General features: G+C 40.5%; 1 protein-coding gene across 3 annotated transcripts in view; it reads left to right on the forward strand.

The window, feature by feature from the left end:
• The first annotated feature begins 19137 nt into the window (after positions 1-19137).
• Positions 19138-27780, forward strand: part of tnc (tenascin C) — a 40147-nt gene continuing 31504 nt past the window's right edge. For all 3 annotated transcript variants that reach the window (XM_026342240.1, XM_026342238.1, XM_026342239.1), the window contains exon 1: positions 19138-19526. The gene's annotated coding sequence lies outside the window, so the exon portion shown is untranslated. The remainder of the gene's footprint in view (positions 19527-27780) is intronic.

Consider the following 27780-nt stretch of genomic DNA (forward strand, 5'->3'; position numbering starts at 1 on the left):
CCTTGTATTGGTAAATTATGCTGATTAATTTTTACCACTTAACAATGATATTGTCAACGTATTCTTATTATGGTAACAGAGGTTGTAGTGTAGTTACAGTTATGTTCTGTATGTTCAGTACACTACTGTATTTGTTATTGCAGTAAAGTTTGATAGAAACATAACTTTGGAGACCAAGTGGATTTAGTGGTTTTATCAAAGCTTTTTCACTGAGAACTGCTTCCAGCTGCTGGACAGTGTGAGTGGGGATAGTGAACAAACACACAGAGGTTGGAGGGTTTAAATCAATGCATTTGTTCTATAATCCTCAAATGAGACTACAGTAACAACAACAACTACTACAAACATTTACATCACACTAACACAGACGCCAAAAGTACCAGAATGCACAGTATTGTTGAGTGTTAGGCTTTTTCACCATCTGTTCAGTCAAGACTTTGTGCTCAGGGTGTCTGTGTTTGGGTTTGACACTGTCTACTGTATACACCAAGATCATCCACCCAGACATTCACACACTGAGCCACTAGCACAGCTGTATATTATAGAATGGGAAATCACAAGCACAGGTCTCCATCCGTTCCATCCCAGGTCTCTCCTGACATGTCAGGGTAAAGGCCTCATTCTAATGAAGTTACAAAGCAGCAGTGCTCTCAGTCTGACGAGGAGCCACAGAGATACCCAACCCTGCCGGGCTATTAGCGATGAAAAGGTAAATGATGTTTCTCTACATTTCAAATGAAACCTGCAGACTTGTTGAAGTACCTCTTCACACACACACACACACACACACACACACACACACACACACACACACACGTGCAGAAAACACTGTGAAAGCGGAGGCTCGGTCATCTAAGGGCAGCAGTTAGGAGAGTTGGGAGATTGACATGCAGCACTGTGCTATCTTTAATGTGCTGGAGTTGAGGGAAAGTTCTGTTTTGCCTCTGCAGGCTTTTTGCAGAAGTTCGTTCAAGTTTACACTTTCAACTGTTGCTGTGGCCCAGTGGGGTGAGATCACGCTGCGAGGCTCCAAAGCCTATTGCAGACTCAGTTTGCCAAACGGAACTCTAGAAAATATTAGTATTTGACAAATCCCTGCTGGTTTCATGCTACACCCAATTCTGCTGCAGCGTTCTGGTTTTTGAGTCTGTCCACAGTCTCGGTGCACGCAGTCGCCATGGCGACTGAAGGACTGATACAGGGTTTCTCAAAAGAGGCAAGATGGGTCAACAGCAAATTTATTTCCAGTGTTTTTCTTATATGCGCTTTAGTGAGTGTGTGTGTGCTCTGACGTGCTCCTCCTCTATATAGTAATTGATCAGTGTGGAGCCTCTAGGTACAGAAAGTGAGAGGCAACAGAAGAGTCAGACAGTTCTATGTGTTTCAGCCCTGAATAAAGAGCACTGCTGAAATCTGAGATCAGCCTTAAGTGTTTTACATTCACATCAGTGTCTCTCAGAAATCCCTCAAACAAGTGCTGAGTCTGATCTCAGTCATCCTCACAAGGCTTAGGCCAGATATGTACACACCTTTGTTTCCTGTCCTTTTGGAGAACAGCAATAGAATACAGTGAGGTGCAGACTGAGCATTTGGATGTACAACCACTGTGAAGGGGTCCACGGTCAGAGCAGAAAGGATCAAGGTCTTAAGTTTTGGCTTTCTATCCCAGTGCCTCACAGAACCTCTGTTCCTCCAACCCCACTCAAAGAGCTTCTATTGCCTGAACCTAAGCTCACATGGATCTCTGGAGTTGTACTTGGATCTCTAGTGTGACTGGGCTGTGCTTTTCATGCTTTCCATCAACCCCATCCACTTCCAACTTGCTCTCTGTGGCTAAATGCAGCACTTCATTCATTCAAAAATGTAATATTAGAACAGAGTCAGTAAATGATTAAGCCCACTACAAAAACTTTATTGCATTTGTAGTTGATTTGCTTAGAATATGTGGAGCCAGGATTAACATAGCTGAAATCATTATAACTGATGTGACTACATTTGAATAGACTATTAGCTTGACTTCAATCAATCAGCAATAGTGTATCAAGGCACATTCTCTATATCAGAAACCCTGCTATCGACCCCAACATTAACACCACCTGGTGGTATTCTTGACAGGGAACTTGAATGTGGAAGGAGGCAGAGCTGGATGCTGTGTATCAGCTGAAGAGGCATCATCTTCATAGCAACCCAAACATTTTACAGATGGCTGTGTTGTTGCGTTATGACTGGCTCTGCTCTGTTAGTCCCGTTGTCACACTGGCCGTCTGAGCTGGTTTTAGATTTAAGAGAGCAGACTTGACTTGCAGTAAATTGTCAGCTGCAGCTCTCTGCTAGTTCCCAGGATCCAACAGTGTGTGTATGATGTCTCAGATTTTACTAGCCAAGACGTGTGCATGTGTGTGTTTATTGCCTTGCACTGTAATTAACTGTCTGCATGCTTTGAAGAGGCCACACCAGATGGACAAGGCTTGGTCAGAATGTTTCTTACATAAAGAGAAGTCTAACCTACTATATGTGAAACTCTTTTATTAATATTTGTTTTCCAGTTTATACTTTAGTGTTTTTGTTTTAATTATGGTACTGATACATCAAATAATATAATTAAATAGGTATGTTGATAACAGGTGTTTATATTTAAGCATGAAATTGTTTTTGCATAAAACACTGTGTTTCACATGAACCCATTGCACTTTGACCCGTGTCTGTATCTTATCTGGAACATCTCATGGTGCATATTCACTCATAAACTGGAAGCTTTTTGTTTCCACAGAAAACAGAGGGGAGCCTACAGGAACACACTAGATAAGAGAAAACAAATGACTAACTCCAACAAAACTCAAAACTGAAAGTCACTTATTGTAACCCCAGCTCTGTGACTACATGTGCAGTAGTAACATTGAAAACTAGAATGATTGCTGGAGCTTCGTTTACTTCACTTACTTTTCTGTAGAAATACTCTGGTTGGATGTTTCCTGTGCAGCGTCTTATGATTGTTTTTATGCATGTGCCCAGAACATTTTCATCATCAGACTGAGGCCAGTACTGAGTGGCAATGGCTCAGCTGGCCATCCCATAGAACTGAACCTGCCCATATACAGTACACAAGTGCATGTAATCACATATTTCACACTATTATACAACATTTCCAAGACAATTATACCAACTCTATATGCTGAAACAGTCCATGAGATGGAGATAGAAGCTTTAAAAGAATTCTAATTAGCTTCATGGGGGTGCCTGTGGCTCAATAGGTAGAGCAGTTGTCTCCCAATCATAGGATTGGTGGTTCAATTCCTGGCTGCAATGTCACATGCTAAAGTGTCCTTGGGCAAGATACTGAATCCCAAGTTGCCCCTGGTGAGTCAGGTCAGCTGCATAGCAGTTCTCCCATCGGTGTGTGTGTGTGTGTGTGAATGGGTGAATGAGATGCAGTGTAAAGCGCTTTGAGTACCAGCACTGTAGAAAAGCACTATATAAGTGCAGACCATTTACTATTTCATCTAATCTGTAGACTAAATGAAATACTATCTATGTTATTGTTATGAATATGAATATGCAAACTTGTAGTGTTGTGACTTCCACAGACATCTGACTGCATCTGCAGCAATTTTGGAAGCTTTTCCGAGCAAAAAGAAACAAATGTGTTTCCACCACATGTGATCACATACATTCCTGACACACACTTCAAGTAAAATACTCCAATACCAACCCAGCTCCTTTTAATCTATAGCCCATGCCTCAGTGGATGCTGTCATGACAATACAGTCTCTTATACCGTCCTCATCTACAAGCAGTCTGTGAAGTAGCTGCCATGTGTAGGCGCCTCTTTCTGCCATTTAGATACAGTAAGTCTCACAGGGCTGATTGCATGTGCGTTTTTTTTCCTGTTCATTCTCTTGAATAGCTCAAGTTGATCCATTTGAATAAGTGCTAGATGTAAAGAAGCCATACAGTACTTCCTATAGTGCTTTTAGTGGCAATTACCCAGCATGCTCCCTGCTCTCACACTGACGCTGCCTCTGTAATTATAGGCTGCTGGAACTGAGGCTATTGCTTTGCCTTTCAGCAGACCAGACTTGTGTAAGCAACATAGATGTTCACACACACACACACACACACACACACACACACACACACACACACACACACACACACACACACACACACACACACGTCCACACGTGCACACACAGAGCTGAGGAATGTGAACATAAAGAAGAAAAAATACATCATGTGATGCTGATGAGTGGTCAGCGTGTTCAGGAAGCAGCAGCGGACACACGTTAAACATGCACATGGAAGCTATTACATTTCCCTTGCTACTGTTCCAGAGAGTGCATCCCGGCAGTGCGTGATTATTAGCCCAAACCTGTAGCACTGAAACCCTAATCTCTCTGTTCCTCTCTGTTCCTTGCAGGCAGGCGTTGCTGGTGGCATACAGATGTGCACAACACCTGCTGAGATCCAGGTCAGACAAGGGTGAGCTGTGAGAGGAATACAACAACGCAGATTTGTGGAAGGTATATGAAGGGAGGGTAAACATGCACATTACTAGCATCAGACTCAAGGCAGAATTGTAATGAAGGGACAGCACAGGGATTTTATACTGGACATGCTGGCAGCAGTACTGAACCTGTCTTTATTATTGTCGTCTGTTTTTTTAGATCAACACTTCAGCTGTGTTATTCAAGTGTTCCTTGAACACTACTGAGGCCAAATGACAGAAAAGGGAAAATGTGGCCAAAATGTTCAGGACTCCCATTAAGACCTGAATAGAGGCTCCATGAAATACAACTGCAAATGAATTGTAATGCTGCTCAGTGTCTGCCAGATGTCTAGTAACAGTATGTTAAGATGTTTGCCGTATAATGTTAGCAGCAGGGGTGGGGCCACAGGGGTGGCACACCCCCAAAAAGAAAATGTCAGAGGGACTTAGTTACTTGGTATATGATTATATCCTTTCATTATCTTTATGAATAATAAACAATAAAGAGTAATTATTATTGGTTTATTATTTAATATCTCGGTACATTCATTCTTTTGTCACACTACAAAACAAAAGACAGATAGTCCAGGTTAAATTCTATTGGCTGGTTTATTTTTCATTGGGCCATCACAGTTCATCCCTGCAGAATATGCAAGTACAAGCAGCAAAATCTGTGAGCACAAGTTGTGACAATGCGCAGCAGCATGTTGATTGCAAGGAGAAAGGTTTAAGCAGAAAAATCTGCTCGAGTAACAGTAAATCTGAGAGCACACATACAGTTTTTAACAGAAGCAGCAGATCTGAGTGTGAGCAGCAGGTTTTGAGTCTGAGGAAGGGTCTTGAGAGTGAATGAGTGAATTAAAGTATGCTCTCAGATTGATCTCTAACTATCCTCTTAATTAAAACATTTACAAATCACACCTCATATATTTCAACCCTTCTCTGTTGCTTTTAACTAGAAATGATATATGCGTGTGTATATGTGTGTGTGCGAGTGTTTTTTCTCATTTTCTGTATCTCCTGCAGGTGCAGGGTTCTCATGACTGTATGAGATCACATAGGTACGAAAACACTTTTTTTCAATGGTCAGTTTTATTACCCAGGATCAATTAATGTCAGTCTTTGTCATCGTGCCTCAGAGTCTTGCTGCTTGTCATTGTAGTCATGAAATCAAGGACTGATTCCTGCTGGGAATGTAACTATTTGCTTAGTGCGATAGGAAATCTGTGGTACATTGGTTCTTAGTGTTAGTGTTGTGGGTAAAATTGTAATGTACACTGCTGAGGACTCTTGGTTTAAATTGTTTTTTTGTCAGTACTTTCCCACAAACACTGTTTATCTCTATTACCAGTAAATGCACATTTATACTGTAACTGAACTCTTGCATTCTGCATTCACCTCATTAGAAAGAAATCCTCTGGAGTAATTCATAATTTGGATGCAATTCATGTTTGCAAGACATTTGCAAGTCTCCGTAAGTGAGCACAGCGGGACACCAGATATATTTTGACTTCGTTTCAAATGGCCTGACAGGTTATGAGAAGAAGTAGAGCACATGTTACATCTCAGAAGACGACTGAGCGCTCTAGACTCTCTCTGAAGCTAGTTCATCATTAATAAACACTTAGTAGCCCACATTGACTCCATCGTTCCCTGCATGATTCTTTACCTCCATCACTCCATCCCTGCATGTTGGGAGAAGGAGATGATGAATCATTAACAGCATTTGTTTTGTTTCTAGATGAACATGCCTACTAGCTAAGAGAGAGGCAAGAGCATTAGACACTTTAATACAGGGCAGCATGTTCTCAGTGTATCATTAAAGCAAGTCATTTGTGAAGAACACTTCATACGTTGGAAGCAATTTAAAGTGCTTTAAATAATGTATTACAGCATTAAAAAGAAAATCACAACATAAAACATTAAAATTCAATTACAATGCAAAGAGTCTAATATAACTAAAAATAGTGAAACACTCGAGTATGAATGTCAGGTAAAGCTCTAAGTGCAAAGCAGGAAATGATGAGTGCTGGAAGTGGAGCTAAAGGCAGTGGAAAACATAGATTTGATGGTGCATGGAAATCTTCTGAATAAAGGTTCACAAAGTTTGTCTCAGCTCTGTGGTGCACTGAACTAAATGTTGCCATGTTTAGTTTGGCAAATAGCTACATGATGACCTGACATGATGAGAGAGTTCACATGGAAAAGGACATTCACAGATGTATTTTGGGCTGTAACCACAAACAAAACTGGAAATGAGCACAGAGACCAGAGAGTAAGGGTGATGTGCTTAAGATCAATCTGATTGAGCTGTTGCCTGGGTTATGACAGCTGTTTTTATGACAGCATGTAGACTTAGCTACTGTTTTTATGTAAAATAATTAAAGTTAGCTGATTGCCATCTTTATTGAGAACAACCATATAAATCTCATAGTGCTAGTGGAAAAAGTATGTGAACCCTTGGAATTAATAATTGGTGAGACATGCAACAATGTTATTTGTAATAAGCAGCAGCTTCCTTCGTGGTGTCCTCCCATAGACGCCCTGCTAGTTTAATGTTTTACCTACCGTAGACTCATGAACACAGACGTTAACCAGTTCCAATGATGCCTTCAGATCTTTGGCTGTCACTCTGGGTTGTTTCTTTCCCTTATTGATAACTGTAGACTGGTGAATTTCTAAAGTCTTTCACATCACTTTGTAACCCTTTCCATCTTTGTAAATCAACTATTCTTGATCATAGATACTCTGAAAGCTCCTTTTGGTGAGGGATGGTTCACATAAGCACATTCTTCTTGTGCTGAGCAAACTCAGAAAGTTTGATTGTTTTTTGTCGGTCAAAGTAGCTTTGTTGCTATTCCCACTCTTGCCAAATTGTCAGTTTGTCTGGGCATTCGAGTAGGCAGGCCAGGGCAGACACTATTGTGTAGGTTGTGGTTTTTCAGTGCTGTTCGCAGATCTCCATTTGAGATTCATATCAATGTGCAATATTGTCCTTTCAATAACAGAATTCTTGCTTGCCAATGTCTTTTGGCCTACAACAGATATCCTGCACATTAGTGTTGTATGAGGAGAAAAACCACGAAGACATCTGTAAATGAATGTCTTCTATGTGTTGACCTGCCTGCCCTCACCTCTCACCTCTGTCCATCACAGCTGCTGCAGTTTTATGATAAATGGACATCTTCTCTAGAAGCGTCCACACCATTCTGTGGCTCGTGATTTGTTTGACACAAATGCTTGAAAGCTTGTAGTACAGCTTGTGTTGGGTCCTTTCACAGCTTGATCAAGAGAAACATGGGTAGAGGATGGTTTTGTAAAGGTAAGAAGATGAAGGAAAAGGTGGGATAAAGCAGGGAAGGAGGTAACAAATGAAAAGATAAGCCCTCGTCAAACAGTGTGCCACCAGCTCTACTGCTGGGTAATATAAACAGTGGAGAAGTAAAATCTATAAAAAGCAATAAAGGTTCATTGTATTTCTAAGAGTGAATCTAATTAAAATTCATAGTGCCAGTTCCTGTCACAGATATCCTCACAGAGCTTAAATAGATTTGCAAAACATGCCATTTCTAATTCCTTTACCACTATAGCAAATGAAGATACTGTGGAAAGCTTTGGCATTGTGACGTGGCATTTGATTCACACTCAGGGACCACCAACAGCCTATCAAAGCCCAGTCCCGAGGTGGGCATCAATCATGGGAGCCTAGGCCTTACTTGCCTTGTTTACTTGCTCATCTAAAACAAAGGGAGCCTTTTACAAGGGCCCGTTATTCAGCAGCTCATCTTCTGATGCTTCACACATCACCTGTCAGTCCGCCGGCCGGCCTTGTATGCAGAGGATGACATCACTGATCTGTCACATCACCAAAATCGCATCATCACAGCCGCCTATTGTATTCTTATCTGTTTAACAAGACGCCACAGGGCAACACAAGACAGTATCGAGGAGAGAAACAAACAGTGGTTAAGTTTTAGAGATATGCCTTTTTTCACATATGAAACAGTTGAATGCCCTTGTACTTATGATTAGGCTACAAAAACTAGAGAGCAGTCCACTGACTTTACACCAGCAGGTCATTTATCTATTTGACTTGTGGAGTGCTGCTGAGCCTCTAAAAACAGAGTATTCAGTTCAATTTATTTTATTTACATAGCACCAAATTACAAGAGAAGTCATCTGAAGGCACTTCACAGTGTAAGATTTAAGAACATATAAAATATAACTGTATACAATCTTCTGTGGCTCTAATGGAAGTTGCTAAAATTGTTTTGCTGTCTTAGAAATATTTGCTACAAACAGGTCTCATGATGTTTGAAAGACATGGGCAGGTGGTCAATAAGTTAAACCTCACTATAACACCATGTCTAAACCAGAGGTTTAGAATGAGCGGCAGCACCTCTGCTTATCTGCATATATATATATAAAAACAAGGCAAAGGGAGGGTCCACAGTAGCTAAATGCACTTACCAGTTAATGATCTCTGATATTTATGTCCATGAGAAATCCATTTTCTGAAGACCTGCATGCTCTGATAGGGCTTCAGAGTTTTATCTGTCTACAGAGGATGTGTTCAGACAAAATTAAAATACATTTAGCTATTACAAACATTTCAATAGATGAGCAACGCAAACCGCATATGATCAAACAGAAAAGCTCTTTTCTGTTTGTTTATTTACAGACATACAATATTGTCCTCATACAGGCTTTGGGCTGCAGCGTAACTCAGTGCCCAGCAGCAGACAAGGAAAACCACAAGGGAGCTGTGGGGACGGGGGGGGGGGGGGGTGCACAAAGAAATATTTTGACGACATAAAATTAAAGTGTGAAGCAGCAAACGTAGGTGGAAGAGCTGGGAATGAAATGGCATTTGTGATAAGGTGACATTTAGGGAAATCACAACTCCATCTCCTTTGAACAAAAAGGTCTTATCCAGATTTCAGAAAAAAAGGTCTGCCTGTCACTCAGAAGTTGTCGTGGACTGTATACTCTAGTTGTAGAGTAGTTACAATACAAGTCGTTTTTATTTGAAGCCTTTTGGGAGTGTCTTATTAGAGCTGTACTGGACGATAAACCTAATAAAGTGAATTGCAAAACTGTGATATAAGCCCAAAATATCCATAATCCATAATTCAGTATTTAAACGAGGATAATGCTGGAGTTTAGGTCCAACAAAAAAAAAAAAAAATAAAACAACAAAAGTTCAGATTGTTTTGTGATGATCACCAGCCAGAAGTCATAGTTCACCATGCTTTTTATTAGGTCCACATCACTGACCAGAGCCGGCTGTTACCATGGAGAAACACGTAATCAGCTGGTTACTTTCCCCTTTACCCCCTACCCATACCCTCCTACACCCGTACCCTAGACAGCACAGGCCCCGTTGTTGCCAGATACTGACGAGGGATGTGTAGTGTGGGAAGGAGGATCTCAGCTGTTCATCCTGGGGAGCTCATCTCCTGTCCTGTTCCGTTCCTAGGTGAGCTTCAATACTAACCCAGACCTCCCTTTCCTTTTGGTTGCCATTACCCTAACTAAGCTCACACTTACCCCCCCGATACTCCCGTGATCTGCCTTTTGTTCGGGCCCCAAGCTCCCATTCATGTCCCCCAGGAGAGCAGACAAAAGAGGAAAAGGCACAGGCCTGAACCGTTTGTCCAGACAGAGTGTGGTAAAGGGACCATAAAGAGACGCTGGACTTGAATGGAACTGTGCTGTGATGGGGAATTGTGTGGTTTTAACGATACGACCTCTGTCTGTGAGGACATCCTCCCCTGTTCACATCTCCCCTGTGTGTTGAAGGGAGTTTTAATTATTATGTGCATGTTTTAATTTATAGTTTATACTGATGTAAATGTGCAACAAACATGTATTAAACAAATAATAATAATAATAAAAAAAAGTTCACTAGTTTAACAAGACAATTTACCAACAAAACAAAACAAAACAAAACAAAACAAAACAAAACAAAACAAAACAAAACAAAACAAAACAAACAAACAAAACAAAACAAAACAAAACAAAACAAAACAAAACAAAACAAAACAAAACAAAATACAAAACTGTCAGGATTTTAATTCTTACTATCCAAAAAAGCATTTTTCCCATTAACAAGATGTAGTGTGTGAGTGTTGGTCGATACTAGCCTAATAACACAGCATTCTACACCCCTGTTTAGGATAAGCTGCATGGACATTGATCACAGTGGACAGTGTGGAGCTCAAGTGTGAACAACAACCAAATTGTATTATGATCTGATCACTCAAGCTACTTGCAGAGCTTGTCTGGGATGTGTCATGCGTCCCAGACAACACAGTTCAACATGCAGATTCCTTGAGATCATTGACATTTATAGATGAGAAAATTAAAACATAATAATGTGTTTTTGTATGTAGTTATAGTTTTTTACATAAAACATAATACATCTTTATATACAAGCCATTTATATAATAATGTGATTATACATATACTGTATGTATGTGTATATTGCATCAAATACTATACTGCATTTGTAAAACCAAAATGTTGCAACAAATTCTTCTTAAATAAGCAAATGACAGTTGTCATTTACCAGCAGTGAAACAAAAAGGATCCTGAATTATATTTACACAAAAATACATAATAAATTGTATTTGTCTTTGTCCCTGAGTAATGTGATAACTGTTCACATACCCTTTGATCTTAAAGCGTACATGACAACAGTACAACAGTAATGAAATCTGGTGGTCTGCAGGACACCTTGAAGATGCATATATGAAGGGTGATGTATCTCAGCTGTCTGCTTGTGATCTGATTGCCCAGTATGCATCTTAATACCTGGTGTAAACATGTAATTCTGTGCACTAGGTGTATGTCAAATATAGTACAGTACCTGCATTAAAGGAAAGGCTCACACATTTTGAAGCAACAGTCAGGTGATTATATGAACACTCAGACAGTTCCTCTTGCTGTGTGCATCATGTGAATGCAGGCTTTTAAAGATGGCTCTTTCAGGCAGGCGTACTGCCTGAAATCATGTCCTAGAGATGCTGCAAGTTACAGCACTAGGGCACACACAACCGCCATGGGTCAGAGTAGCTACAACAAGGAAGGTTGGTATTCTTAGGGCGGCTCAATATGGCAGAGGTGGGAAAGAAATGCAAGAAGGCAGTGTTGGAGTAAATAAGGAGAAAAGAGCAGCTGAGCGAGTGAGAGAGTGGACAATAGCAAATCTAATATAATGTGTCGGTTGTTGTGTAGCAGTGGTGTTTAGCTTGACTAACTGTTCTTTTCCCATTAGCATCTCCCAGAATACAGATATCATTCATCTTTCAATAAGTAAGTAAGATTTTGTTAAGCCGGCCCAGGATGTTGCATGTTGTTGTTGCATAGTGTGAATATTTACCTCAATACATAACTTTCTTATGATGGAACGGAGTTTACTCATATTAGTACGTCATATTTCTACGCCCCACATCGTAAACATGTACTGCTCCAAAATGAGGCAGGTGTTGACCAAATAGGTGTCAAAATAATTTACAAAAAGTGTAATTGATAACTGTTGGGGGAGCCAAAAAAGCTAAAGGACCAAATCCACAGTCCTCAGTCCATCTGCAAAAAAACATTATTATTATATTAAAAGTTTATCTTAAGAAAATAAGGTTTCAGCTTTCTAAATTAGCAACAGGCTTACTTCCAGACTTTAGAGTACCCCCCCCTCCCCCTCTTTTTATACTAAAAAGATATCCATTTGACTCACACTGCCACAGACTCATTTTAGCTTTAGATACATTTAACTTTAAATACAGTACATTTTTCCAGAGAGCAGAGACTGTGTATGTTGGCACTTCATCACCAAAAGTACTTCAGAGAAGGATCCATTCATGGCCAATATTAACAGGAGGAACGTTTACTGAAAGAAAAACCTCTCACTGTGTGGGCCCCTGCATATTGTCTTAAGACAGATTAGTAAAAGAGTGAACGTATCCTTTAACAATCACTGAGTGGTCAACTTCAGTGCATTTCTGTGTTTACTTGTGTTCCTACTTTTAATTTTGTTGTTTGCATTCACATCACTGCTGCAGTCAATGTCAGATCAGTAAAGATTTTTTTTACATTTGCATCTGTTTGTCTATCTGTGTGTTTACTTATGTTTGCAGCTCCCCAGGCCACTACAGAAAACAACAATAAGAGTGTGACCTCCGTGATAGCAAGCAAAGGAAGCACGATCCCGTTATTTACATTCATTTTGAAATGGTGCAGCTTGGTCCTTATAGTAAAATATCATCTCTAAATGCTTATTGTCAGATTACAGCTTATGCTTCTGTTTGGTTTGCAGCAGAAATCACATCATGTTTAAACCATAAGAGATATTACTGTAAGCTCAGGCTTGTGGGAAGACTCTGAACTCGCCGCCATGTTAATCTACAAAGTACTAAAGGCTGACACATACAGTAGCTGCATATCTGTCTCCACTTGTTTGATGTTAAATGCAAGCTTGGGTTCAGCTTGGAAACAACAGGTGGGATCTGCCATACTCTTCTACAGGAGCTGCTGTGCACGGCTTAAAATAGAAGAGATAAGTACAATATCTCAGGAGGCATCTGTGCTGTTACACGTTGTCAAACCACAGCGGTGTGGGCTGGTATGTTTTCTGTGTAGAAATGAGGTGTGCAGAATTGTAGGCTGAAAAACAAGAGATTTTTAAATGAGATATCCATCATCTCCTCAAGATTACGCCTGCTCGGGGAAAATGACTGTGGACATAAACAACAGCAAGAGCAAACAAATAAATTCTTTGCCTATTTGCAGTGGCAAAGCATGTGAAATGAATTTCCAGTGCTGTCAGGCATGGCGGGGGTCTGAATGTATACCCGCAGGAAATAACAAACTCATAAGTGTAATAATGAGATGTTTTAAAACTACCGAAGTAAATTCTGCTTCCACCCCAGCGATTGCTCAGCCTGCTCATGGCAGCTGAATTTCATAATCAAACGGCAATGTCTACTTTTAATCTGGCTACATTGTTGGATTCCTGCAGTTTCATGCAGCCATGTGGTTGTCACTTCACACTCACGAAGGTTATGTGACATGAAATTGTTATGGCATAGAAAGAAGATGCGGTTTAATGGCAGCTGTCAGCGGGATCAGTGGTTAGCTGAATCTACCAAGATGCTAAAGCGGTTGGTGCCAAGAATCAAAGGTGATTTGTGGACTTTTTTCACATTTCTTTCTGTACATACGTCGGCCTCTACCATCAGTCAGAACTAGAACATGCTCCCCAACCCCACCTCCTCTCCAATATTTATGGAGATATTTAGGTAAGTGTGAAAGGTAGTGGTCTTTAGTTTAGTGGTTAGACTGAGGGTATGGTGATGCCTCATGTTGTGCAAGCTGCACAACCCCTCCACCGTCAGTTTTCTTGTCCCTGGGATCTCTTTGGGTGTCCCACTGCGTTTGTGTGGCATTACTTTTCCCCTGCTACTCCTCTGTGAGGTCTCAGGGAGGTCATCTCACACAGGATGTCCCCACTGACTAGACACATTCCACTCTGTACTTTGTTGAAATGGACAGGACAGCTTTTCATCTTGTTCCTTTTTTCGCCATGAATTCCATTTTCCAAACCCCAATTATGTTTTTTTTTTCCAAATCAAAGTTCTTTGAGTAGTTTAGAAGAATGTTTGCTTGTGCCTAGTTGGAGCACTGGCAATAATTATAAATTAACTTAACCGTGAGGTTCTTTTATGGACAGCCAGTAGGAGGAAATGGTCCACGTGTTAGATTTGCTGTAGACCTCTGTTTGTTTATAGAATGACGTGTTCAGTGGTTACAGTGAGCCATTTATCATTAAAACTGTATAACCGAGGGAAGGTTAGCGTAACATGTGGCCTGTATACAGCAGCAAGAAAAAGTATGTGAACCTTTTGAAATTTCATGGTTTTCTACAGTCATTTATCATAAGATGTGATCTGATCTTCATCTAAGTCAAAAGTAATAACAAATGAACCTAAACTAATAATAATTGTGTGTAGAGTTGTGTGTTCTAGAAATATTGTTGTATGTGTCAGTTTGCACAGTTTGATGACTCAAATGTAGGCATCAATCAGAAAGAAGTGTGTGCCAACTGTAGCAACCCATAAGGTTGAGGAGGATGGTTATAGGGTTGGAGGTCACAGGACCACAAGGTGCTGACACTGTCCTGAAGACATTTACTAGACAGTTGTAAACACTGTTGCAGCAGTTGTGACTATGTGTGGTCTGCAGGGGCAGCGCCTCTGCCTTAGCATTTAGACTCAAAATAAGAGTTGCTTCTAATGCGTATCTAGGTATTGTAAAGGCGTTCAACAGTGTGGGAATAAAACTGTACCGTCTTTCTATGAATGTGCTCCATGGATGGATAGTGCACAGTTGGGTTCAGAGCGTTTTTATTGTAGCCTATCATAGTCTAAAGACTTGAACAGGAAAATAACTAGTTTGTCTTTGGCTAAAGAGAAGAAATGAAGCACCTGCTGTTTTATTTACAAACTGTTTATGACAGGACTTCAAGTACATTTGACTGTAATAGTTTATGATCACGTTGCTCTTGATGCTCATCAACCATGTTTTAAATCCAATTTCTAAAATACGCAAAGCTAAGAAAAAGCACATGACAGTTTATTAACCGGTAATATTTTAAAGATGACGTATATATCTGACGTGCATGTTATATGTCACATTAAATTTCACACCACTAAAGCCAGGGTGCCAGTTACCTGTAAAAAACACACACTGGAGTGTATTTATGAAGGCGTTTTACACTGCACGTTTACTAAAGTGCAGTGTAAATAGACAAAGGCACCTTAAAGAGGGCGATACCTTCTCACCAATATGACCAAGTTTCAGTGTGAAAGAGGTTTGTGTTTACCAGCTACTTTCTCATCTTAACGTTCCTCTAGGAAACATTTACAAATAAAATCCTTTCTAGATCGAATCATTTCTTGTACAAATACGATGTGAGTAGCTGTTTAAACAGCTACAGAAAAGTGAAGCTGAATCAGTTTCTCTGTGCGTCCACATCTCATGAAAGCTACGGTGGGGCCTGTCTATTCCCTGGCTTATGAATTATGGATCACTGCTAATAGGCTTTTTCTCCCTTGTTTAACTTATTGTGGCCACAGGCTTATTGCTGATAGCTGCTTCTCCTTGGACTCCCAGTGTTCATCATCAGCAGTATTCCTCCCATCACTGTGTCTCCTTATTGCATTACAGAGGCAGGGGCTTCAATAGCTCAGTGCAGACGAGGCAGACTGGGTCTCTGTCCAAGTGACCCTCCCTAAGGACTTAACCCACACGTCCCACCTCGCTGTTGCATGATGCATGAAGGACAGACATCGGAGGGGGGAGCGGGTTCCCTTATTACCTTGTGATTCATTTTTAATGAGGTAAACAGGTCTTTCCAGGTCACCTGCAAGCTCACACACACCCATGGAGGGTGGTGTGTCTTCCCCATCGGCTGTCTTATTGCTGGCCCGCTTTGACATCCTCCATGGCTGCAGGGGCTCCATAGTATAATTAGGTCTCACTGTCATTGACAGAACGTTTCTCACTTCCCACAGAGTCCCTTTCCTTTCCTTCAAGTTGGATGCCACCAATTATACAGTGGCAAGAAGACCTTATTATAAGGTCCAGGCAACCTTTGCCTCACTTTTACTCTTGCTGCCTCTAGATTAAGTTTTCCAGTAGGGAGCTATTCACTGTGAATATCACCAGCACAATTAGTCACTGTGTATTGTTCCATAATTGATTTTATCACACGTTGCAGCTCATAAATTGAATTGAAAATCCGTTGTGTAGTGGTACCTATTTTTGAAAATAGCCTGCCTTTTTGCACTCTGCTTCTAGCCTTGTGCAACATCAAGGTTGTAACATACTGTGCAGGTAATTGCTCTCTCTCTTTTTGCTTGGCATGTTTTTGTAGCATTTTCCCATCTCTGTATATGTTAAATGACAGCTGATAAAACTGAACATCGTCGTGCTCTAATGGAAATAAAAGAAAGCTCCCTCAAGCAGACGCCTGGTTCCGGCGCTGAAGAAATTGGATGACAGTCGAGGATGCACATACGGAGTGTCATTTGGGAAATCAAACCCACTCAGTTCACTTGCTCTGAAAGTCAGCGAACAGGTATGCCTTTGCAAACAAGGAGGTGGAGAACTCCCACAGCAATTCTCGGTGAAGCCTGGCGAGGCTGTGAAGGAAGGAGAGTAAAAGAGAGAGAGAGCGACAGGAAGGTGAGAACAGGAACAGATGGAGAGATGCAGGGAATCTACTTTTACAGTCATTTAAAACAGGTGCTATACATAGCCTAGCTTTCAACCCATCATCCTGTCTAAATGATATCATTACAGCCAGAAGTCATTAAAAAAAGATCTTTTCCCCAGACTGTATAGATTTCCTCCCACTCCCTGGGGAGTGATGATAATGAAAATGAAAATGAATTTAGGGCCCCTCAAGTCATTGCTTTTTATCACCCGATAGCCGTGCTACATATGTGCCATTGTGCTGTATACAGGATTAGAGAGGATCTTTTCTGCCTGACTGGCTACCGGCTCTCAGCTACAAGATGAGAATCATTTCCACTGCTGAGAAAAGCTCCACTTAGGCTAGACACGCACTCTGCCAGTGATCAGTGTGGATCTTTACTCACATGCCTCCAATCTTTATCAGCATGTGGGGCATTTGATATTTGACCCAGACATTTGTAAAGATTGTTTTTGAAGAGAATTCTCTTGAGCTTTCTGTTCCTGTGTTTTTTTGAGGTGGATCTGTTTGTTGAATCCTTGATTGTCGGACCGCTTTTATTTGCAATCTGCAAACATTTAGTACCCTGAGCAAACTTTAATCAAGAGATTAGTAACATGTTGGATCCAGTGTAACAGGTTTACCCAAGCAGATAAATGGATGAGTGAGGGGTAAAGAAGCCATAATGAGCTGCTCCATCGACGAATCATCACCTGAATTTCTTGACATACATTACATACATTACAGAATATGTACAATAATCAGTGAAAACTGTTACAAGCAAACTGCCTTCTTCATGCTGCTGCCATCTTGAGTTACATTTGCACAATGTTGTAAAAATGGTTAACTGGAAAACCAAAGGAGTGTCAATTAAACCAACATGTGTTAAACTCTTACAACATCTCCATCTAAAAAGAAAAATAAATAAATAATTTTCATAAACTGAGCATCTTATTTCTAACTAGCTTCTTAGGAAGAGAATTACTTTGTTCTACAAGTAGCATATGTGCAGCAAAGCCATCCAACTGGGAAATCTAGGTAAGCTATTTAGAAAATATAGTAACAAATTGACAATTTATTTAAGTGTAGTTTTATAAATTCAGATACAAATCCTCGAAACTACAGGATATCCAAATATTTCTCACTTGTGATCTGACAATCCAGTTTCATACTGAGTACTCCTGAGATTTAAACCTGTTCTACACAAAACAATCTCACATCTGTTGGTGGGTTCAGTAGTTCCCACAAAAAACTGGCAAAAGAGTAATCAAAGTACTTGACTTATCATAAAAATACCAACAAACTAGCAACAAATGACTGCAAAACATCCTGTTACTTGCTTAATTAGACATGGTTGACTACTTGACTACTCCCCAACTCACCCTAACCGTACTGACTAACTAACTAACTAACTAACTAACTCCAACCTCTTGCATCAGGTGCCATGAGGTGTGATGTTGATAAACTTACTAAGGTTACAAGTGTGCATAGTAAAAAATTGATTTGTATTGTACTACAGGAGTTACTGAATTACTTTAATTTGGTTTTGAATTGAAGTGCCTTTCTATTTGTTGTAGTCGTGTCCATCTGTCCCATGCTTGTGCAATATCTCAAGAATATGTCCACTTGGAGTCAAGGAAGAACTTATGTCATGTTCAAAGGTGACTGTGACCTTATGTACGTCCCATTCTCATCAATGCTATATCTCAGAAATGCCTGGGTTGAATTTCCTAACATCAGGCACAAGCGTCCACTTGGACTCATGGACAAAATTATTAAAATATGAATCCGAGCAGAAACGCCTGCAAAATACACCTTTACTGCACAACCAAGGGATAGAACTGCAATGTAGTAATTCCAGTTCTGTGAGTAGTTTTTAGAGTTATAGTTGGTAGAAAGTGAAATATTCTAAATGTCTGTTTTTGTCTTGCAGAAATAGTCATTAACTCGTGAGTTCTGAACTGAAGTTCACTAAGGATTTATTATAAAACAACCAGAATTATAGATGAACTCAATAACTTCGTCATTCCGATGTTAGTGTTGCTTCAGTTCATTATCCTCAGTGTATATTCAGTGTTTGTTGCATTCTGCATCTTCATCAGCCTCACAAATGCTCCCATGCTCACCCCCTGCTTTCAAGTTCTTCAATGCTATGTTAATGCAGGCCCTGCATTCACTTATATCTCGCTTTCGATTGGCTTGCAGGCTGCAAATTGCGGCTAATGATCCAAACCCCCACCCCCACCTCACCCCCTTTTCCTGTCCTACTCTCTTTCTTTCAGCAACTCTCTCTCTCTTTCTCTCTCTCCCATTCCAGCCTTGAGGCGTCCTGTTTCAGCTCCTTCGCTTTCAGCCACAATGCTGTGGAGAGGGTGAATGGGTGGGGGGCATTTAAGAGAGCAGTAGGTGGGAGTGGAGTCTGACAGCAGAGGGTCTACTGTTTAAGAGAAAGGGATTTCTCACTCACTCGCGCCCTCTCTCTCTCTCTCCCTCTTTTTCTCTGCTGCTCTCCATCTTGCTCTCACTATCTCTCTCGACCTGTTCCCCTGTTTCTCTCTCTCTCACTCTGTTCTCACTGGCTGCACATCAGCCGGCTCTCTAGGTAGACTCGAGTAAACACTCTAAGAGAACAGAGAGAAGAGGCAAGATGACAGAGCTGTCAGCACTCTGAGAGATACAGACTGGTGAGAACATTTGTCAGGGCTGGCTGATAAGGCTCTCTTCAACACTGCTTGTGCTTAGATTTTCTCATCAGTGGAGAGTCTGTGAGCATCCGTGCGTGAGGTAAGTCACCTTCTTTACCTGCGTGAAGCGTGAAGGCTTTTGAATGGAAGCAGAATGAATGGGTGGATGCTTTGCCTTAAAATGATAATTGAGGCAACTGAATAGCTGAGCTTGACAACTTTATAACTTCAACCACATTCTGTCACACTTTACATAGGTAGATGATAAACTTTGTTCAGGAATTATTTTTGTTTTTTAATTAATTTGTGAAAAGCACTGTTGGGCTTTCACCACTGAGGCTGCCCATTACCAATATTTTCCTTAATCCATAAAACTGCAAACCTCCTCTAAACCAGTCACAATGTGACAGTTCTGCTTGTTAAATGATTTATTCTATTAAATAATTTTTTAAATACTATAATAATTAATTGACAATCACTACTGCTACACTTTCACCTCCAGAAAAATGAGGAAAAGCTTCTGAATTTTTTCCTTCTGTTTCACTAGAAGGACTTCACAGACTGGCTTAATTTGTTTCTTTACTGCATGCACCTGGGCACCAATTATGTTTTACGGTTTTTCCTCTTGCTGGCTGTTTTCTATTTATTACCAGAGCAGTTAAAAAGAAAAAGAGTAATGTCTCCAAAGAGTGAAGTCTGTGATGATCTACTGAATTATTCTGCTTGCATTAGGGGTGATGGTGAATTGCAGTCTGATGGGAGCGCAGAGGAGGACATGGGTACGGTTACTGTATCCATATGTGTGTGTTTGTGTGTGTGCACTGCTTACCAGAGAAGGTCCAGCTGTACACTTTATGGTTGCCAGCAGACAGTAGGCTTGTGTAACCCAGGAAACAGACAGCTGCTCTGAGTTAGACACTGCTGGTTGGTTCCTCTCCCAGATCTCCAACATACACACTGCAGGCTGCCGGCATTCAGACCACAGTGAGAATTCAAGTGTCTCGACTGAAAACTAAGACATTTTTGCAAGGTTAAGTTTTTAAAGTCAGGATAAGGCTGCATTTGTTCTAGTGGCAAGAAAAAGTATGTGAACCTTTTGGAATTTTGTGGTTCTCTACATTAACTTGTTAAACAATCTGATCTTCATCTTAGTCACGAGTATTAATAAATATGATGTACCTAAAATAATAACGCAAAATAAATCCTGATCCTTTCATGTCTTTATTGAGAACAACCATAAAAACCTCATAGTGCTAGAGGAAAAAGTATGTGAACCCTTGGAATTGTTAACTAATTGATACATCTTCCCCCCAATCACTGCTGGCCAAGCCCTAATGCACCAAAGCAGGCCCGACTCATGATGTTTCCTCCACCATACTTTATGATTGGGATGATGTTTTCATGATGATATTCAGTGTACTTTTAATGCCAGATGTAGTGTTATGTGTTCTCTCCAAATAGTTCAATCTTACTTTTGTCAGTCCACAAAACATTTTGCTGATATCTCAGTGCAGTGTCAATGTGGTCTTACAAATTTCTGGCATTCAGCAGTGTTCCTTTTTATTAAGCAGCAGCTTCCTTCGTGGTGTCCTGCCATGAACACCCTGCTCCTTCAATGTTTTACCTACTGTAGACTCATGAACACAGATGTTAGCCAGATCCAATGATGCCTTCCCATCTTTGGCTGTCACTCTGAGTTGTTTCTTTACCTCATTAATGAGTTGTTGTGCTCTTAAGGTCATTTTGACTGACCGCCCACTTCTTGGTAGAGTAGCCACAGCCCCCAAGTGTCTACATTTTTAGATTGTTTGCCAGCTGTGTCTAAAGTCTTTGAAATCACTTTGTAACCCAGCTTTATGTAAGGCATCATCATCATTCTTGATCGTAGCTCCTCTGAAAGATCCTTTTGGCGAGACATGGCTCACATAAGCACATTCTTCTAGTCTGGAGCAAACTCAAAAAGTTTCAGTGTATTTTGTCAGGCAAAGTAGCTCTACTCCACACTTACAAACTAATTTTCTCCTAGGTATTCTAATGCTCCAACTAGCTCCTTGGATTCATTTCTCCATGGGTTCACATTGTGTTACTACTAACAATGTTGTGTTTGTTTTTAATCATATTTGTTAAAACTCTTGACTTAAATGAAGATCAGATCAAGTTAATGCAGAAAACCACAAATTTTGCCACTGTATTTACACAGTTTGTACACCTGTTTAAGGTGTTGAGCTAGGATATTCTCATGGGGGCTGATATTGGGAGGGATAGAGGAAAATGGGTGAGTCACTGAGAAGAGAGAGACGTGGATGTGTATGGAGACATGTGAAGGAGACCCACAGGATACCAGGGCAGCATCTGCTGGATGGTAATTGTGTGTGATGAGGAGTTGCAGACACAATGAACACAACCTAATGTTTTAAGGACGTGTCAAGCATAGGTTTCTCCTCACTTGATTACCTCTGCAGAACAGGCGTGTCATCTGATTCTAGGTGGCATTGCAGGCTTGATGCATTAATGTTTCATGACGCTTCGGCTACGCATACGAGTGGCCACTAACAGTGACACTCGGCATAATGATGAGTGGGAAACAGGCCTTTGTTTGGACAGCTGTTAGCTCCCAACACTCCATGCCCCGTGAGGCTCACTGAGAGATTGTCTTTAACTCCACTTAACTCCTCCACTGGTGACTGAGGACAAACAATAATCTTGGATATTCATAATAACCCACATTGGGCAAGACCCAGGAGAGATGCAGAAATGTTTTGGTTGGTCTAATTCAAAGTCATCTTTAATTCAGGCTGATCTGAGCTCCCGTTGCTTCCTTTTGTCTTCATGACTGTCTCTGGTTTCTGGTGAAATGTCTTGGTAGCTCTAGATGTTGTGGTATTTACTGAAATGTAGCCAGTTTTGATGCTATTTATGGGTATGTCTTTGAATTATTTGATCTGGACTGTACTGTACAGTGGACATGACCACCTGTGGTCCATATGGCTCTCAATACGAGAATATAGTAATTGCTATGACACATAGAGAACAGGTCATTTACTTAGGATATAAGCAGAGTTTTTCAAAAAGGATTTCAATCCTATATGATTCTTAAAATGAATCCCTGAATCAAAAGGTATTAAGCCTTATGTGTATATTTTCCCCCCAAGTCATCCGAGTCTTCTTCTGTGTCTCAGTCTGCTTCAGTCAGATTAGTCACTACCACAGAATGGAGACTCTCTCCAAAGGAAATTCAGTGTTTAATCATCCCAGATGGTTTTAATGCTCCTCTGATGCTAATGTGCCACAGGAAAGAAGTGGAAGTCTTGGAGCTGGGTGATCCTGGATGCCTTTGTATTGTCGGGCCCTCCATCCTGGGGTAACTAGTGGATGAACACGTGGTAACCACTTTGCTCTGACACTTTGCCTCCACCAGTGACCTCACACATTGTATATAACATGAGCTATAGTGTTCTAGGAACAAGACTGGGGCCCTTTTGAGAGGGACAGACAATTTAAATTGGGAGAAATGGTTAAAATGGGGAAGCCAATGAAGAGCCAACCCCAGGGACCAGGGTCATTAGGCTTATACAAGTGCCTGAATGGAAGGCACTCCCAATTTGGACACGCAACATGCTTCAGGCTTTCATCACAGACAAGGACAACCAGATGTCTGGGTATCACAGCCAACACGCTTGCTTCCATTTGCAGTGGAGAGAAAACGCGCTTCCATCCTGTTTGAATGGAAGCAACCAATAAACCTCCTGTTTAAATTCCTGGAATGTGCAGTCTTTGAAAGACCTTGAAAACTCATGCACGCTGACTCAGCATTTTATGTGTTTGTATCAAAAGAAAAATGACCTTTTTAGACCTTATACAATATAATCATGACAGTTTTTTAACATTAGAAGGAAGAGTTTTCTGAACTAAAAATAGGTTTATTTAGTACACAAAAACAGAAATTCAGACAGTTCTTGGTCACTAGGCATCTTTGTGACTATGTCATTCAAAATAAACCAGCCAAAGCTCTCACTTTGCAGCTGATTAGCTGAGGTGTTAGTTACATGGTAAGTTGAGATGAGTCCCAACACTTGATATCAGTACATCTGTGTAAGATTACAACAGGCAGCAGCAGGTACTTGACTGATAAGTAAATGCATGGAAAAGGAAGTAAGTAAAATGGAGGGCTATGCTATGACATTCTGTCTGGAGCAAACAGCAGGTGGATGTGCTGTAAAGGCTGCACATGAGGCTGCTGAATCTCCAAACCACACAGGGGTTAGGCTAATAAACAGTAGGTCACCCGCACCAAGCATGTTAAAAAGCTCATGAACAATGACTAGCATCCAACCTTTCCATCTGGACCAAGTGAAAACAGCAGCGCAATACGGAGGCACTGCAGGGGACAAGCCATAAAGAATATTGATGGGCCTCGTGGCGAGATGGTGGAACGCGAGTAAACCCCTAACGCCCCCCCCCCCCCCAAAAAACAAGAGGTTTGACCGTTTTGCTGTATGATTGACCCATTGAGCTCTCTTGTTTGCTCAACATTTGTTTTCACAGTATCTTCATGTCAAAGTCAGAAATTGGTTTTGGGTGAAGAAATAGACTTTATTGGGGCAGTATCACTCAGACACGTCAACCTTGGCTTCAAATCACTGTGGTGGTTCTCAGAGTGTGATAGGGTTCAGCCTTGGCAGAGCACGCTCTCTGAGTATACAGATAAGTGCTTCTGCCGGTATCTCAGATCCAGCCTCCCCCTTATCAGCCATGAACACACTAACCCCCACCACTCCCTCGCTATCTGTGTCATCGGATCCAATGGGGTCACAGCAGAGAGCCGGCGAGCGCAGTCTTGATTTGATGAAACCAGTCTTTTCATCCATCAAAAACGGCGTATTCCCCATTTCTTGTGTGTTTAGCAAGTCAAATGATTATGTTATTTTACCATGTGGAAAATAATGATAACAGGGAATGTTGTAATGAACATGCTAACTTTATTTCTTTTCATTTCATGTCAGTGCCTTTAGTCAGATTTGTTTGTGGTGATTGAGAATAGAAACATTAAAGATTTCAAAGGGAACAAACAAGGAGGAATCCCTTTGTCAAAGGTTGAATATAATAACTACACACACATGTAATTGCATGTTATTTCAAACATTTACACTCTTTAATACAGCTACATTTTCTAGGCTATCTTTAAGTGTCATCAGGACCTCATTGAAAATAATCGTCTAATTCAGTCAGGGCTTCCAATGAATTGTATTTACAGTAAAATATTTGTAACTGAATGCTCCACTGAAATAAATACTGCAGTATAATGAAAATATTTTAAGATATGTTTAATAACCCCACCCACCCTTCTTTTTGATACCTATTGTCCTACAGACAGAGTCAATTAGCATTCATATGGAGTCACATTTCTGACGACCTAGCCAATATAGGTCCAACACTTACTGTGCTTTTAAACTTTGTTTTGTCTCTTCAAACTGCTGTAAGAATATATCTATCTTGCTGGCTGCGAAATGCATTTATCAGATCTTTCACGCTAAAAAAGGCTGCTTGCTACTGCTACAATGACCAGTGAGAGTGAACCACAAGAAGATAAGGCTCGCTGCACAGTCAGGATAATTCGATGTAGGTTCATGATGACTGGTGCCATAGACAGTCATTGTTTGCTCTATCTCAACTGAGAGGTACAGATGGCTCAATCAGGTTGAGTTATGTTTAGCACATTTTTAAAAGGATTTGGAGACTCAAAATGTACTTGCTCAATGGGCTTGCTCAAGTTGGATTGTTGGGTTTTCTACATAATTCTATATGGCCTCATATCTGTTTCGTGTTTGCTCGTGTTAGGCCAAAGTAGCTCTTCATTTCTAGCCCACATTAGGCTAGTTTTCAACTAATACAACAGCTTTTTCACACATGATGCTCTGGTGGTCTGATGACATGCCCTAATATCTGCATAATGGTGAAATCATAAAAACCTGCTGCTGTGCAGGATAAGGTTTCTAGGAGCCTTACTGTCCCTATTCCTCTCACTAGCCTCCCTCCACAACTTTCAGAATGATCATTGTTCATGTACAAACCTATCTGTCCCTTCACTGTCTTTGCCATGGTATTTAGTGCTACCTCCTGCTTCCTCTTCAGTGGTACAGTAGGGATCCTGGTATACTGCAAACTTTGGTTAGGAGCCTGTCACTGCATTGCTCATGATAATTCATTCTCTGTTGGTTAAACACATACATTAGTAATATGATTTCAGTGAGTAGTGACATTTGCATAGTATCATACTAAATAATGGGGTAGTCAGAATGAACCAAACCACTCAAATCTAAATAACAAACTGACAGCTCCTAAAAAACACCTCTGTTTAGCAGGGGGGAGTCAGTTGTTACAGTAATTCTCCATGGGGTTGTCACCACAAGCAACACATTTTAGATTACACAAAGAAGGAAGTGAATAGTCAGGCTTTAAAGACATTATTATATTACAGTTACAGACTTAATTAGCTAGCAAGACAGAGATTTTGCAACAATGAGGATCAGACCTACTTTTATACATTTGCAGAACCAGAAATTAAAATGTGTTCTCACTGTCTAATTTGTTTGCTAATGATTATACTGCCTAATTGATTTGCTGACTGATAGTTAATTGTCTATTAATTGCAATCACAAAAATACTTTTTTTTGCTTCCCCTTAAACTCTGCAATGACAAAGATGTACCAAAACAGTTTACATTGGGCTGGAGAATGAATGGTCTTTAAACAATAAAAATCTACAGTAGTTTTACATTGAACACGTCAATCCACTGACATGTGAAACTGATTTAATTACATTTGGAGCTCACGTCAAATTTGCTAAATATTGACAACATATGCTGACCTGCTAAGCCTCTTTAAATAAGCATCTGTCCAACAGAAGCTGGATAACTCCCCAGAGGAACAGAGAGCATAATTGTCTTTCACCAAATACCTCTGTTCTAACATCACGGCCTGCTCACCATGCTACCTCGCTGTTTTTGAACCAAACGTTGGACTCAGCAATGTCTGCTTGGTCATTTCCCACAAACTGAAATTAACTGAAGGCGATTGTTACTCTGTCTAGTTTTCTTACACTTTCGTCAAGGGTTTTGTGTTGTTGCACAGCAACGATGGGCATGTTGGACATTAAAAGGCAGAAAAAGAAAGATAGCATGTGCCTTTCAGACCATGAGATTATAAAATTTGGAGAAAGCTGCAACAACTGTTCCACTAACTCAAGCTATGCCGCTTCCTGGAAATTATTGTCTGTGTTTGATGATTATAAGTCACAGCCATAGTGCTGCCCTCAGCAACTATACCCAGCTATGACCTTGGTGAAGCTACAGGATCAATAATCACCTGCTCTTGCTCAGGACATACAGTATATGGGAGTTTTTCCCCTTGCAGTTTATTGTGTGTTCAGTTCTTGTTGAGATATTGTAGCTCTTTGAGGGTTTTAACTAGAAAAATAAGTTTCTTTCATGATTCTTGACATGGAATGAGTGTCCCTGACTGAGGTCCATTTCCTGGTCATTTCCCCTATTACAGTATGACAGTGAAGGTGAAAAAAAACCCCAGACAATAACCCTTCATTCAGTGCTCATACCACGACCCAGATTTGGATTCTGTACCAAAGAAGGCAAGCTGAGTTTTTGTCAGGGGTGACCTAAAAAACTAGGCAAGCTTGATAAATTCTTCAGAAATGAAAAGAAAGCATGTGCATCCTATGAGACCTGTTTAACATACAGTCTTGGGACTTGAGTTGTAGTTGTAATTGAATATTTACAGCTTTTACACATCAAGTGGGGCACGCTGCTTCATTATTCAGTTTGTTTGTTGTCGAGTTACCAGACAGATGCTGCGTTGTCTGCCATTAGTCACTGACAGTCTGCAAATCTTTCTTTTCATTTCATTAAAAAGCCCTGACTGACTTCCATGTTGGTCTGTTTCTGAATAGCTTACCACATTTACCTTTCTTTTGTGCCAAAACAAATTGAATTTCCTCTGTGCAGATAAAAACTGCTGAATGCTTGCAGAGTAATATTTGTCTTGTTTGATTTATCTAGCGCCTGCCGTATGATTACATTTGTCAGTAAAAAATCCTGATTTCTACATTAGATATCCACAGTTCTCCCCTGACAGAAAGTCTGCTCAATCTCTCAACTAGCTGAAAGTAAAACTTGTATCTAAAAGACCGGAGACTGAAGGAGGAAACAATAACACTGCTAAAATAATCATTAATTTAAGATTTATTTCCATTATAGTAGGACTGAATGCTAACTGATGATGCCTGCCATGTTGGACCCGTAAATTATAGGGTTTTTTTCTGACTCCCTTGGCCTGATTTCA

The sequence above is a fragment of the Anabas testudineus genome, chromosome 9 (genome assembly GCF_900324465.2).
Source record: "Anabas testudineus chromosome 9, fAnaTes1.2, whole genome shotgun sequence".
In the NCBI taxonomy this organism is placed as follows: domain Eukaryota; kingdom Metazoa; phylum Chordata; class Actinopteri; order Anabantiformes; family Anabantidae; genus Anabas; species Anabas testudineus.